Raw genomic sequence first — 14,995 nt, 5'->3', positions numbered from 1 at the left:
GCATTCTCCCCACGTGTTTGTCTTCAAATGTCCCTTTTTCATAAAGACACCAGCCGCACTGAAGTCTGGGCCCACCGACCTCCGGTATGCCCTCATCTTAACTAATTACATTGGCAATAACCCGATTTCCAAATAAGGTCACATTCTGAGGTACGGGGGGCTAGAACTTCAACGTATGAATTGGAGGGAGGTAAATTTCAACCCATAACAAGCTTCCTAGATCCCTACGACGCTCAACACCCAAAGAGGTGCCTAGACATCACACAGGAGAATTCCTGTAGAGATGCCCAAACACCAAATTTGGAGATGTGGCGTAGTATTCATTGCTTTTCATTTTAAAATGAAACCCAGGGGGAAAAAAAAACCCAGAAAAGTAGAATGTAGGGGAGAAAATCGCCCACCACAGAAAGACAACAACACAAACATCTTGCCGTATTTCCTAGCAGCCACATTTCCTGGCATGGGTTAGTGCTTTCTGCTGAGTTGTGGCATTTAATTGGGCTTGTGACTGTGGTTTGTAAGACCTTGCCAAAGAAGAGGCTTAATGAGGGATTACAGTTTATAGTGGACTTATCTGCACTGAAGCAACATCCAGATGCCATTGGAAAAGGCACAAACATCCCTTCCACAGGGCTGCCAGTTCACTGATGTCACCAGTTTGTTCTATGACAAATGTATACTGAGCACCTGTTATGTGCTGGGCACTGCTGCAGGCCCTGGGAATACAGCTGTGAACAAGGCAGCCAAAGTGCTTCACAGAGACAGTTTGCTAAGATGGAAATTCTCCTCTGGAGCTTAGGGACAAGTTGAATAGGGCTTCTGTCGATGCCCCAAAGGACGCTCACCAGCCTTTTTATCCCATGATTCCTTTGTTTCGAGTTCTTGATTTCTGGTTCATCCTTTGATGCTCTGAAGTATCTGTTCAGGGATTATTTCCCCAGGAAGGCTCTCTGAATAGCACGTTTTCTGAGCCCATGCATTTCTGATACTGTATCATTTGTATAGCATAGATCACTAAACTTCTTGAGTCTCAACCCATTCGCTTCTAAACACCACAGACCCAGGCCTCCCACGCTTTGCTAACAGGACAAAGAGAGCAAGCTGACCTCTCATCTGTCAGATCCTCTTCTTGTATACACACCTGGGAAGCAGGTACACAGGCACGTCTCACACCCTGAATCCTGAGACACAGAAGATGCTTTCATTCTGTGGGTTTATACCCGGGAGCACAGCATGGCGATCCAGATGCAGGACGAAGACTGCCTGCAGTCAAATCCCAGCTCTGCCATTTCCTAAAGTGTACTGTCGGACAAATTCCTTAGACTCTCCATGCTTTTGTTTCCCAATCTGCAAAATGGGTATAATAAAAATCCCAGCCTCCTAAAATCACAATGAGGATTAACTGAGTTAATATACGTAATGGCTCAGAAAAGAGGCTGACAAACTTTTCTCATAAAGGGCCAGATGATCAGTATTTTAGGCTTTGCAGGCCATACGATCTTTGCCACAAATACTCAACTCTACTGTGGGAGCGTGACAGCAGCCATAAAAAATAGATAAGCAAATAAATGAGGCAGGGTACCCATAAAACTTCACAAAAACAAGTAGCAGAGGAGCCCACGGGCTGCAGTTTGTGGACCCCTTACTTAGAAGAGTATCCAGCAAATACTAAGCTCTCGACAGACGTTAGATATTATTCTTATTAATTACGATTCGATTCAGAAGGATGGCGTTTGGATCATCTCCTATGCTTACTGTCTGGTTCTCTGACACTATGAACAGATGGTGTACATGAAAAACCACCATGCACAGAAGCTTTCCTCCCAGCCCACCTATAGCACTCTACTTGCGAAAACTACACCTTCCAAGATACAATGTGCTGCCACAATTTCCCTGCTAATTTTTGCCTTGTTGTATTTGTGAGTTTCAGCCTCCAGCAAGATGTAAAAAGAAAGGGTGGGAGGAAAACAATACAACTTGGACTGCTTCAGAAAGTCGCGTTCGTGCTCTAAAGGAGTTCTGTCCCATTTCAGGTGGGTACAGACCTCAGACTTCTACTAGAGGAACAGGGAAGGATTAAGGCCACATCTCATTTTTGTTGGAAGGGCGGCTGATTTAACATTTATCTTGACCATTTCAATTAGCCTCAGAGTTGAGGGACATTTCTCCCAGATTCTCTCCAAGGATTACCTGTTTTAGTTGCTAAGAGCTCTGCCTTGGCTATCCTCATGGGGATTTTTATGGGAAGTTGCAAGAGGCCGGATTCCCAAAGCAGCGTAAGGTCTATTTCCCTGGCCTCTGAGCCTCCAGAGTAGAGGTGTTGAGTCCCGTGATCTCGAGGTGCCCTCTGTCTCACTCCAAACACGTGGCTCCAATTCTTCATCCACTTCTCAGGATTTTCTGAGCTTTTCCTTCACCATCTACCCCAAGTAAGCTATACCCTGCTTTCTGCATCTTGATCAAAAATGATCTATGAGAACCTCAGAGCCAAAATCACAGACAACAGAGTTGGGCCAAGACTGGTTCTTTCCTACCAGATATATGAGTTTCCTAGGGCTGTCGTAACAAATTACCAGGAACTTGGTGGTTTCAGATGACCGAAATTTATTCTCTTGCAGTTGCGGAGGGCGGAAGTCTGAGATCGAGGTGTGTCAGCAGGGCTGGGTTCTCTCCTAAGGCTCTAGGGGAGAACCCTTCCTTGTCCCGTCTAGCTTCTAGGTGGCTGCATCACTCTGGTGTCTGCCTCCATCCTCATGTGGCTCTCTCCTCTTGTGTCTCTGTGTTCCGAATCTCCCTCAGTCTTCCTCTTACAAAAACACCTATCACTGGATGTAGGTCCTAAATCCAGGAGGAGCTCACCTTGAGATCCTTAACTTGCTTACATCTGCAAAGACCTTTGTTTTCCAAATCAGGTCACATTCACAGGTTCTGGGAGTTAGAACTTGGACATAATGGGTCATTATTCAACCCCTTACAACTACACTGAGTGACCCCCATGCAGTTCACCTGCCCTCAGGCTGAGACCCAACTTCTATACCAACAAAACAGAGAGTGGGAGGAGAAGACCTACTTGGCACAGTTCCAGGCACAGGAAAAGCGTGAACTACACATCTGTTGAATCTGCATCAGGCACCCACCCCCTGGCCACAGAACGGCCTCCTCCCAGGACTGGTTAGAACTTGGAGACTGACCTATTTCATGCAGAGCCAACACACAGCGCTCAGCCCAGTTCACCTTCAGGATTGCACACGACTGCCTCAAAAACATTTTGCAGTTCTAACCCATGACTGATGAAACAGACGCTGGTGTCTGCAGCCCCTCATCTGTTAAACATGCAGGGTGGATGGGATGATTTCCAGATTCCTTCCAGTTCTCACAGCCTATGGTTTCAGGATTTCTATAAAAGTTTAGGCATTAAGATTCATGACAAGGAAGCGACTCAACTGAAATGCGGTCCCCCACCCATAGGGCGAAAAGCAGACTTGACAGCAGTTCTCAGTGCTGCTGCCTGTTTTTGCTCAGGACGTGGCCCATCCTGTCTCATATCTTCCCGCCCTCCAGTAACAAGTCTTGAATCATGGCTCCACCACTTTCTATCTAACTTAGGACAAGTACCTCATTTTTTTAATGTTTTTAAAATTTCAATAGATTAAAATGTCAGAAAATAGAGAAACCTACAAAGAATAAAATACGGGTCTCCCCCGCTTTTCGAAAGTTTGCTTCGTGCCACTTTGCTTTTATTAAAAACCTACGTAAGTAGGTCTTTCGTAAAAGCCAACGGAAAGAAATCCAAAGGGGATCTTCACTCCTGCAAAAAAGGCGAAAAGCGAAAATAAGGTTCAGCGTTTGTTTTGCAGGGAGTGTTAGAGAGGCAGAACACACCCTGAGCAGCAAGAAAGGCACCTCCAACTCCTTCCCTGGGAACTATATGCAGCATCTCAGCATCAAGCAGCCATAGCTCTGAACTGTGTCTGTGAGCATCTGTGCTTTATCTCCATTTATTTTGCGTATCTATTAGCAGGATGTGTCCTAAGGAAACTTGCTTCTTTGCTTTACACCATTTTGACTTACCAAAGGTCTCATAGGAACGCTCTACTTTGGGGTAGTGGGGAAACCTGTAATAAACATCCATTGTTCCACTATCCAAGATAACCACTGTTAACATCCTGACATATCTGCTTGCCTTTTTATTTTTAAAGAAAGATCACTTCATTGCCACTATGAAAATGATACATAATTCACTTTGAAGAATTCGAGAAATGCCAAAAAATACAAAGATCTATGTTAAAAAAAAATCCCAAGTCTCACCACCCAGAAATAGCTATCATTAACATATGGCCAACATCACTGTAAATATCTTATGATATATGCAGAGACAAAAGGATGGATCTCGAACGGGTGGATAAGCAGAAGAATGCGGAGGAATAAATACTATCAAGTATGGGATAAAATATCATGTACTATTTAAAAATTTTTTACTTGTATCTAACAGAAGAAAAAGGTAATTAAAACAAAATGGAAGGAAATCTAGACCGTCAAATGTTTCTTCACCATGAGATATTTGCCAAAAGATCCCTTTGAAGTTAGGAATACAGATTGCGAAGAAAACATTAAGAGTCTGGAGTGATTATGTTGTTTTTTAACTATTTATTGTAATTTTAGACACCATTTAATGACTCCATGCTGTGAAAGACTGCATTAGCACGCTCACACTTCCTCCCAAATTCCCTCTCCCTAGCTCTCAATTTCTCAGCTTTAATTGTTGGTGGCTGCCTGGGCTTATAACCTTCACACCCTAATCTATAACCGTAATTGCACTGTTAGTTCTATATTTAAATAGAGTCACTAGCCATCATCAAACCTTATACCATGAGTTTGGCATTCATGAATCTTTTATTTTTATTCACTCTTAATTAGCTGGATTTTGTGACTCAGTGTTTTTTCAAGATCTCATGGAAGTTATATTTATTCTGAGTACATGTATTCTTGAGGACAACTGTTTGTTAGATGTATAGTCCACGATATTCTTGGGCTATGCTTTCTTTCCATTAAATCTATTAGACATTCCACTGTCTCCCCAAACCCAATGTTGCTGGAGAATAGCTGGAGGCCAGCCAGATATTTTTTTCTTCTCCTTCTGAAGGATATTCTAGTGTCTGGAAAACTGGGTGACTTCTCTCTTCATCCTAAGATTTAATCACTTAACTAGGATATGTCTTAGCATTCAGCATTTTGTACCAAATGTTCCCAGAACACATCCTTTTTATTATTTTTTTTATATGTGGTAAAATGTCTAAAATAAAACTGCTGTTTTAATGATTTTTAATCATACAGTTCAGTGGCATTAATTACATCCACAATATTTTGCAACCATCACCACTACCCATTTCTAAAACTTTTTCATCATCCTGAAGAGAAATTCTGTGACCACTAAGCAATAACCTCCTGCCCCAACCTGGTAACCTCTAATCTACTTTCTGTGTCTATGAATTTGCCTATTCTATACAGACATAGCTACATAGAGGTATATGTGACAGATAGATAGATAGACTGATTTTATAAGTGGAATCCTATCATCAAAAAAAAAAAGAACAGACAACAGTGTTGGGGAGATGAGGAGAAATGAGAACCCTCATACATTGTTGCTGGGAAGGTAAAACGATGCCATTGCTTGCAACACAATGTCTTTTGAACTGCAAATTTAATTATGTATTCACTTCAGGAAATTTCTTCTATTTAGAGGCAGAATAGCATAATTCTGCTCTTTTGAATCACAGTTCTGCTCTATATACTAACTCTGTGACCTTGGGTAAGTCACTTAACTGTCTTAATCTCCTCACCTAAAAATCAGGAATACTAAAAATGACTGACCTCATACTCCTGTTGTGAAAAATTAGTCAACACACGTAAACCTCTAAAAAGAAAAAGTGGGGCTTCCCTGGTGGCGCAGTGGTTGAGAGTCCGCCTGCCGATGCAGGGGACACGGGTTCGTGCCCCGGTCTGGGAAGATTCCACATGTGGCGGAGCGGCTGGGCCCGTGAGCCATAGCCACTGGGCCTGCGCGTCAGAAGCCTGTGCTCCGCAACGGGAGAGGCCACAACAGTGAGAGGCCCGCGAACTCAAAAAAAAAAAAAAAAAAAGGTGTCTCATGTATAGTCAATTCAAACAGGATTTGTTCTTATTCTGTTAAATTAAGCTATATTATGCTATGTATTTGAATAAACCACGTTTATATAAATACATATATCTATATCTATCTTTGAATAAACCTTCTTTTCCCTTTAGCTATCTTTAATCTTCCCCTGACGACTTTCATCACTCTTTCATCTGCATTCATGTGCCTGTCGAGACGTTCCTTCATACTTTATTCCAGCAGTGTAATTCTATTTTGCCTCTGTTGTGCTTCATTTTTTGCTGTTCCTAATTTATCTATGGGCTCTTTAATCCTACAAAAGCTATTTTGGGGCCGCAACTTGTTTCCTTTTGTCCCTATTAATCTCATTCTGTGAATTTATCACCTCCTCCTTGAACTCTTCCCTTACTATGAATATCATTCTACAGAGTAAAACAACTGTGAATAATTCAGTTCCGCTCCTTAATTTATACTTCTGTCTAGTTTGGAAGTACTGCTCTTGCATGCTGTAGCCTCCTGCCTGTCTGTGGTTGCTTGTTTTGTTTTGTCTTGCTTTGCAGTATGCTCGAATGTTGCCTCGCCATTTCTTTCCTTCTTGCTCTGCTTGGGTGGCTCTGTCCTGACAGTTTATTTTCTGTGATATATAGCATAAGTGACACCTGACTCCCTTCCCACCAAAGCAGGAAACATTTTGTTTTCCCCTTGAAGCTGAAGCTTGAAAAGTGAGTATTCTTTGTTCTGCCAAATTTCTGTAACCTAATGGAACAGTGACAGGAAGGCGAGAGCTCAGCTAGAGCGATATTTAGGCATGGTTAGAATACTGGAGATCTATTCCTTCTTCCTAGAGTCTGTGAAATAGCCTTATAATCAGATTCACTCCATCCATTTGCAGGCACTGACTCTTCCTATGAGGGGATAGACTCTATTTTTGTATTGTTTCTCCAGTCCCGCATGTAGTCCTGAAGGCTTTGCTACCATCAGAAAAGGCTAATCATCGCCATAACCCTTCTCCTTTCATCCCTCTCTACCCCCACCCCTGGCCCAGGGCCCTTTTCTTAGTCCTTAGTCAGACAAAGCAAAGGATAACAGTTACTCATTCAATTTGTTTTCTTCCAGTTGTTTGGGTATTAGTGAATAATTTCAGGCTATGCTTTCTGTGGATGGGGAAAGAGAAGTCCAGCTATATCCCTCTACATCCCAACAGTATTTTCTGTTTCTTTCCTTATTTACCAGTTTGAAGAGTTTATTGCATTTAATTATTCCCTTTACCTTGTTTAGACGTTGTGGTGAATTTTATCTGTTTTTATTTGCTTGTATTTTTGTTTGCTCAATTCAATACGTATTGGGTAAAAGGAATTCTGTAATGCAATTTCCGTCAGTGATCTTAACCTAAACATCTGAGTCACCATTTCCATATGTAAGTTGAGATAATAATAATTATCACACTGAACTCACGGATTTTTTTAGGAGTGCTAAATTAGATAATATATGTAAATTGCTTGCAAGTTTTCAATTTTTATATGAAAGTAAGTTTTCAATAATGTGAATGAATGAGCTGGTATTACTCTACGGAAATGAACTTAGTTATCTAATTTCACAGGATTATAAAATGTTAGTACTTAAAGGAATCCTAGAAATCATGTGGCCCATCCCATTTATTTTATAGGTAAGGAAACAAATGCCTTGCTATTTGTGGTACTATCATCTTTAGTACCACGTTTCATCAAGAGGTAGGCGACCCAAGAATTCTATGATCTGTAATCTGACAGAAACCATGTCATTCACAAGAATTCTTTTTGAGAATAACCTTTATGTTTGAGGAAAATATTTTTTATTTATTTCTTAGAAGCAAATGCCCATCATTCACAAGCCCCCTTGTCTTACCTAATACCACGCTGGGTGTAGGTATGCAAGCTTGTGGATAGAAGCTGGAAACAAAGCTTAATTGCTTTCCATAATTAAGGGGAGAAAAAATATAATGGAATAAAGAAAAGAAATAGAGCAAACTAGGCCAAATGCTGAGGAAGAACGAAGGAAGAGTTAAATAAAATCGGTGGAGATGAGAGTCAGCACTGAAAAATAAAAGTTTGATATTAATCTTCAGTTGTTTGCTCTGAAGGGTTTACTTTCTCCTTCTCACAGAAGGAATATTTAGTGAAGCCTACCTACTCAATGATGTTGTTTTTGTAGTAGGTTCTTTGAAAGGAGCACCCATGAATGCATTTAGATCTGAGTAAAGAACAAGCAGAACACATTCATTTACAGAAACTAAAAATGTGGGACCCACTGAATAATATATGTTGGTCAGTTGTGCCTCCCTGGGTTCAAACATACGCAGGGCAGGGGACGGGGTGGGATAGAGGGCCAGCCTGGAGGGGTTTAGGGCTTGCCAGGTGACTAAGTGGAGAGATGAGTTTTAACCTGAACCTAAAGATACTGCCAGCATCTACGGAGGAAGCAAAGCCCAAACCACGATGGAAACCAGAGACTGATTTCCGGCAAAAGGAAGCAGGGAGCAAATTAAGTCTGTACCATTTGTTTCAGCCCAACAAGGAAGAATTTTTCCACCAATCCCAAACCCTAGAAGCTGTTGTCTGCTTCCCAGCACATTCTAGAAGTTTTGCACAAGCCTGATAGTAAGACCAGATGAAAGAGGTGACGAAACCTAAATATTTTCAGTCCAAAATAGCAAACAAACCATTGATAGTTATCTCCCAGGGTCTCTTTGAAACGATAACTGGATTGTTTTAAGTAGTATTTGAGCTTAAAAACAACAAGGACAAGAAGGAACCTCAGTTAATAGGACTTCTTATCAACTTCTTATCAACTTTCTTATCTAGGACTTCTTTGTCTTAGAAAGAAAAGTCACCATAGCTCCAAATTTTTAAGGGAAAATAGTTTTTCTGGGTATATAAGTTTTGGCTGAAAACTATCAATTAAATCTGACCCAGACATTTTGAGTTACATAAGGTCTCAAAAATTTTACTTCCCACATACTTTCTTAGGAAATTACGTGAGAATGTAATCCTGTTTGGACTGAAAATATTTATTTAATTTTCTGTGCTCTCTTGCATTTTATTTTAATACCAGGGTTATGTGAACCCCTAAAATGTGTTTGGAATCAAATAAACTTCCAGGCTTGGGACCGGCAGAAAATGAAATCCTTCCTTGTTGGGCTGAAACCAAAGATACTAACTGTAAAAGGACACCTCAGATGATGCCCAGGAAGTGTCAAGCAATGATCTGAACGGTAGGACCCGTGGCTCTGGACATGAATGAGGTCTCTCATAGAACAGCAAGAGTTGCTAGTTTAGCTGATGATAAAAGTAGAGAGTGGACTATAAACAAAAGAGAAAACTCATTCAACCTTGAAGCTAGGAGCATTCTCCGTTGAAAGGTACAGAAGATGTGCAGGAGTCCAGCGGAAAACAAAACAGGATCCTAGCACAACTGTGGCTTTGCAGTGACACAACTTGCACAATCACAGTAATAGGAGTTCTATTTATGGATTTTCAACTTTTAGCATTATGTGACTGATCAATCATGAAAGGCAAGAATAGTTATGAAACCAAGGAGGACCCTGTGGGCCTCCTGGGCACAGAAGCCTTTCCATGTCCCCCACTTCTTGTTTGTAGGGAACAAGGTCCAGCCTCCATGACCTTCCCTGAGCTCCAAAGGGAAGATTCGAACAGTTGCTAATCAGGGAAGGGAGGGGATGCAGAGACAAGGCAGGAGCAGTCAAGAAACAACAGTGCAGCCCTGGGGCAGGTCCTGGTTCACTCAAGGGATACGTGGAACAATATCTTTAAACTCTTTATAGAACTAAAACCCCCAACAAATGGAAGATATCAGCATTCTTCATTCCAGATTAAAGGAACCAGAGAAGCTCTTCAAGAAGACCACCTGAGGCCAGATTAAAGGAACCACAGAACTCATCAGATTACCTGAGACCAGATTAAAGGAGTGCAGGCCCTGCACACACCCTAATCTTATCAGCAACCCCACCCTTGAACTGAGTGCTATAAAACTCCTCACCAAATCCTCCCATGTTGGGACACACAGTTTTCAAGGGCAGGAGCCCGCTGTGGCCCCCTTTGCCCCGCAAAGCTATTTTTTTCTACTTCCCCCAAAACTCTGTCTCTGAGATTCGATTCGGCACCAGTGCACAGAGGCCGAGTTTTCAGCATCAGTTACAGAGAAAAGTTTACAAATTACCAAGCTTGGACACAAAAGAGTAAAGACAAAGCTGAGAGATGGAAAAGGGAGAGGTGAGTGGGGGAAGGGGAGAGCACCAGTGGCCTCCTCTTCTTACCGAGGAGACTCTGATGGAGCCTCTGGAACAAGAAGTGGAGGTTTACACATGTTGTCTGAATTGGCAGAGGTTACCTGTGGGAGGCACAAAGAATAAAATCTTACTATAATGGGAGGTAGGGGTGCCTTAGAAGGCAAGTTCTTATTCCTCTCCACAGAAAGCCAGTAGATAATACCTGAAGTTAGTAAGTCAAGAAAAGCACTTTAAGCGAAGTATTTACACGTGTAGACATAACCACCAAGACACAAAAATAGAAATGGGATCTGGGAGGCTGAGGAGCGAGCAGCATATGGTGGCTTTTCAGTACGAGCCCTTCTGAGCTATTTGAGGTGTTAACCATGTTTATTTTTTGGTTTTAACAAAACTTTTAAAATTCTTTTGAAAATTAAATTTAACACTATACAACAGTCTCACCTATAAAAACTTACACACACAAAAAAGTCCCAGAATCAATCATAATTCATCATTATTTATTTTAAATGTATGCATATTCGGAGATAATATGCTTATTTTAGGAATGGAAATATTGTTTGAAAATGTGAAATGTATTAATATGTTATCGTTTTAGCAGAATGAAGGTGAGAAAAACAATCTTCCATCTATTGTTGCTGAACAGGCTCCGGATAAAATCTTTTCAACATTCATGGCTTTAAAAGTCAGTACTCTAGACATGGATGAATACTTCCTGAGAATAACAGAGTGCCCATCTGAAACTAAAAGACAACATCACGTGTAAGAGTCTAACACTGAAGTCATTTCTACTAAATTCAAGAATGAAACATGGTTATACCAATATTATTCAATATTGATTTGAAATTTCTAAGCATTGAAATTAAAAAGGAAGGGAGGGAAGGAGGTAGCGAGGAAGGAAGAAAGGAATGTATGATGAAAAGTGAAAGAGAAAATTACCATTATTTGCCTGATGATATGATTAAATACCTAGAAAACCCCAAATATCAACTCAAAAATCTATAGGACCAGTGAAAGGGTTCAGAGTAAGGTGAGAAGTTAAAAAATAAATAGATAAAACACAACAGCTTTCTTACAGAGCAGCAATAACCACTTGGAAGCTCTAACGGGGAATAAATTAAATCACAATAGTAGCAAATACCTAGGAATCAATTTAAACAGAAATGTGTGAGAGCCAGATGAAGAGACACATAAAACTTTACCGAGCGATATAAAAGAATCCTTGAAAAAATGAAATACAGGTAATGATTCCAAATGCAGAGACTCAATAAAGTCAAGATGGAAATTCTCACAAAAAAATAATTTGTACAATATTTGCAATTCTAACAAAACTCAAGAGTTTTTTGGAATTTGGTCAAATAATTCTAAAGGTCATCTAAAAGGAAACAAAAAGAGTCACAGTTCTTTTTTACTAAAGTGTAAAGAGGGCTTCCCTGGTGGCGCAGTGGTTGAGAGTCTGCCTGCTAATGCAGGGGACACGGGTTCGAGCCCTGGTCTGGGAGGATCCCACATGCCGCAGAGCGACTAGGCCCGTGAGCCACAACTACTGAGCCTGCGCTACACAACGAGAGGCCACGATAGTAAGAGGCCCACGCACCGCGATGAAGAGTGGCCCCCACTTGCCACAACTAGAGAAAGCCCTTGCACAGAAATGAAGACCCAACACAGCAAAAATAAATAAATTAATTAATAAACTCCTACCAACATCTAAAAAAAAAAAAGTCTTATAAAAAAAAAAGAATGGTTATTGATAACTAAATGCAAAGATATTTTTTAAAAAAAGTGTAAAGAGAATGGAATGTCTTTTCAAGTATTAAATACCTGATAAACCTATAATAAATAAGAGTGTTGTACTGACATAACAACAGGTAAACTAATAACACCAAGTAGAAAGAACATCAACAGACCCAATAAGAGAATGTGTCTGATAAGAAAGTTCCCACTTCAAATGAGTGGAGAAATTTTAGACTATTAATTTGTGGTCCTGGGATACTGGTTAACTGTTTGGAAAACAACAGACTTAGAGTCCTAGCCACATGATGAACCAAAAATTAATTAACCTGTTAATTAATTAGTATATAAAGAATGAAGAGTTGAACATGAGAAACATGGAAAAAAATCAAATCATTAAAGATCTAGGAAAAAATATAGGAGAATATTTATCTAATTTGGGGATGGGAAAATAAGTTTTGAATCCCCAAAGCCAAAGAAGATATATTGTTTTATATAACTGACGATTTAAAAATTAAAACGTTCATCAGAATATCAAAAATTCTGAAAGAATGTAAAAACTGAGAAAATATATTTTAATATAAGTAGCAGGTAAACTTATTCTACAAATGATCCTATAAACATATATGACAAATGTAAAAATGTTCATAAACAGATAATTCACAGAGAACAAAACATATAAAATATGTTTGGCTGTGCAAGTAAAAAAGAAAATCCAAATCAATATGTGTAGTGTATTTCCTTTTAACAAATTAACAAAGATTTTAAAACAGTGATGACTCCTCATATTATTAGCAAAGGTTTAGTGAGTAATCACTTGGCGCCTGGACTAAAGTTGGCACAAAGATTTTGCGAAGGGCAATCTGACAATATGTATCACATTATGCATTACGTATAAAAATATGAATTACAGATCACGTTCAAACGCCCACACCATCAAATGGACAATTTCAATCTAAAAGAACTCATTAGAAATTTTAACTAAGATTTACATGGAAAAATCTTACAACCATATCATTTACAATAGTGAAAAATTGGAAGCAATTTCCATGCTGAAGAGTAAGAACATGATTAAATAAAAAATAACACAGCAATATGATATAATTTAATTGATGGAAAAGTTCAGTTATTAGAGAATATTCAACGACAGAAACATGCTAATGATATCATTTTAAATGAGAAAAAAAGCTATCTAACAGTACTTATAGCTTGTTTCTAATTTTGTAAAATAAAACGTATATTGTTAGCAAATAGGAGCTTGTGTGTGTGTGTGCACATGTGTGTAGATAGTAATCTATATCTATAGAAAAAAAGGACTTGAGAAAAACTTGGTTTAACATAACAAACACATGCATTAACCTCCATTTTCTCCCCAACTCTCACTAAAATGACAGTGTAGGAATTAAAAAGACATAAACCCACAAGTACCAAGAGAATGGGAAAGGAAATGATAGCAAATGAGGGAGGTCAATAACATTTTTGAAGAAGAAAAACAGACAAATGGTAACTGATGCAGCAGAAAAGATCTGGCTTACAGGATTTCATGACCTGCTGAGGATGGGTAATGTGCCACACAAAACCAGGGATAATCCAGGGAAACCAACACATTGAGGGGAGAGAGCATCCCCCACTTAGCTCTGAGAACAATGGAAGCCAGGATTTACATATACTGCCCATCCCTTCCAAAGAGCAGAGGGTTTATCTTTGGGGAAGCTGAACAGATGAATAGGAAAACATCTTAGGTATGAACGTTCCAATGGTCAACAATGAAAAGCCAGTTTACTGGCTTTTCTCTGTACAGTTAAGCCATTCAGTGAACAAGCCCCCTCCTACCTAATATATACATTTTAGTCCCCCTCTCTTAAAGATGAATGGACAGCCAGTGATCACCAGCATTTGAGGAAACCTCTAACATGAGGAAAAGAGACCAAAACAGAGGAGATAAAAGGACAGATAAAAAACAAAATTCAATTCAAAGAGCATTTTTAAGAAACTTAAAGAGAAGACATTTCATCCAAGAATAGAATGCCATAAAAAAGGAGCATTCAGAGAACCAAAAGAGAACTCTCAGATGTTAAAAATATGAAAGCTGAAATAGAAGTTACAGAAGATAGCTTAGAAGATAAATTTGAGAAAACTGCCCAGAAAATAGAAGAAAAGAAAAGGGAAAAAAAGACAGAGAGAGAAGGAAAAGGATAAGAAAACTAGATTAGTCTAGGAGGTCCAAAAGTCAACTAATAGGGTTAAAAAAAGGATTAAGAGTACGTTATCAAAGAAATAATGTCAAAAAAAGATCCTAAACTAGAAAATAATGAAGTTATAGATGGAAATGGTAACCAAAGAGCCCTGTGGTATGAATAAAAAATAGCTACTCCAAGACACTATGAAATCCTCAAATCACTGAGATTTAAAAAAAAAAAGATTCTAAAGGTTTACAGAGAGAAAAAAATTCTGAAGGATTGATAATATACAGATAATTCAATGTTCAATGAGAAAGGAATCTTTCCCACAAATGGTGATGGTATACTTGACCATTCATATGCATAAATAAACAAACCTTGACCCCTACCTCTTCCCAGATACAAAAGTTAACTCTAAATGTAGCATAAGCCTAAATGTAAAATCTAAAACCATAAAATAAGAGAAAACCTTTATAACCTTGGGTTAGGCTAAGAATTTTTAGATGTAACACCCAAATACCATCCATAAAATAAAAAACTGATTAGTTGGACTTCATCAAAATTTAAACCTTTTCTCTGTAAAAGATACTGGTGAATGAAAAGACAAGCCAGTGACCAGAAGAAAATATTTTAAAATCACATGTCTGACAAAATGCTTGTGTACAGAAT

At 39.3% G+C, this 14,995-nt stretch overlaps 1 protein-coding gene across 1 annotated transcript in view; it reads right to left on the bottom strand.

The window, feature by feature from the left end:
- Positions 1-14,995, bottom strand: part of PTPRT (protein tyrosine phosphatase receptor type T) — a 1,082,400-nt gene that overhangs the window by 712,474 nt on the left and 354,931 nt on the right. The gene's annotated exons all lie outside the window — the stretch shown is intronic.

This window comes from Aethalodelphis obliquidens, unplaced genomic scaffold (genome assembly GCF_003676395.1).
Source record: "Aethalodelphis obliquidens isolate GAN/ISIS:26980383/991018 unplaced genomic scaffold, ASM367639v1 scaffold42, whole genome shotgun sequence".
NCBI lineage: Eukaryota > Metazoa > Chordata > Mammalia > Artiodactyla > Delphinidae > Aethalodelphis > Aethalodelphis obliquidens.
The sequence above is the reverse complement of the archived record's forward strand: the minus strand, read 5'-3'. Positions and strand labels throughout refer to the sequence as shown.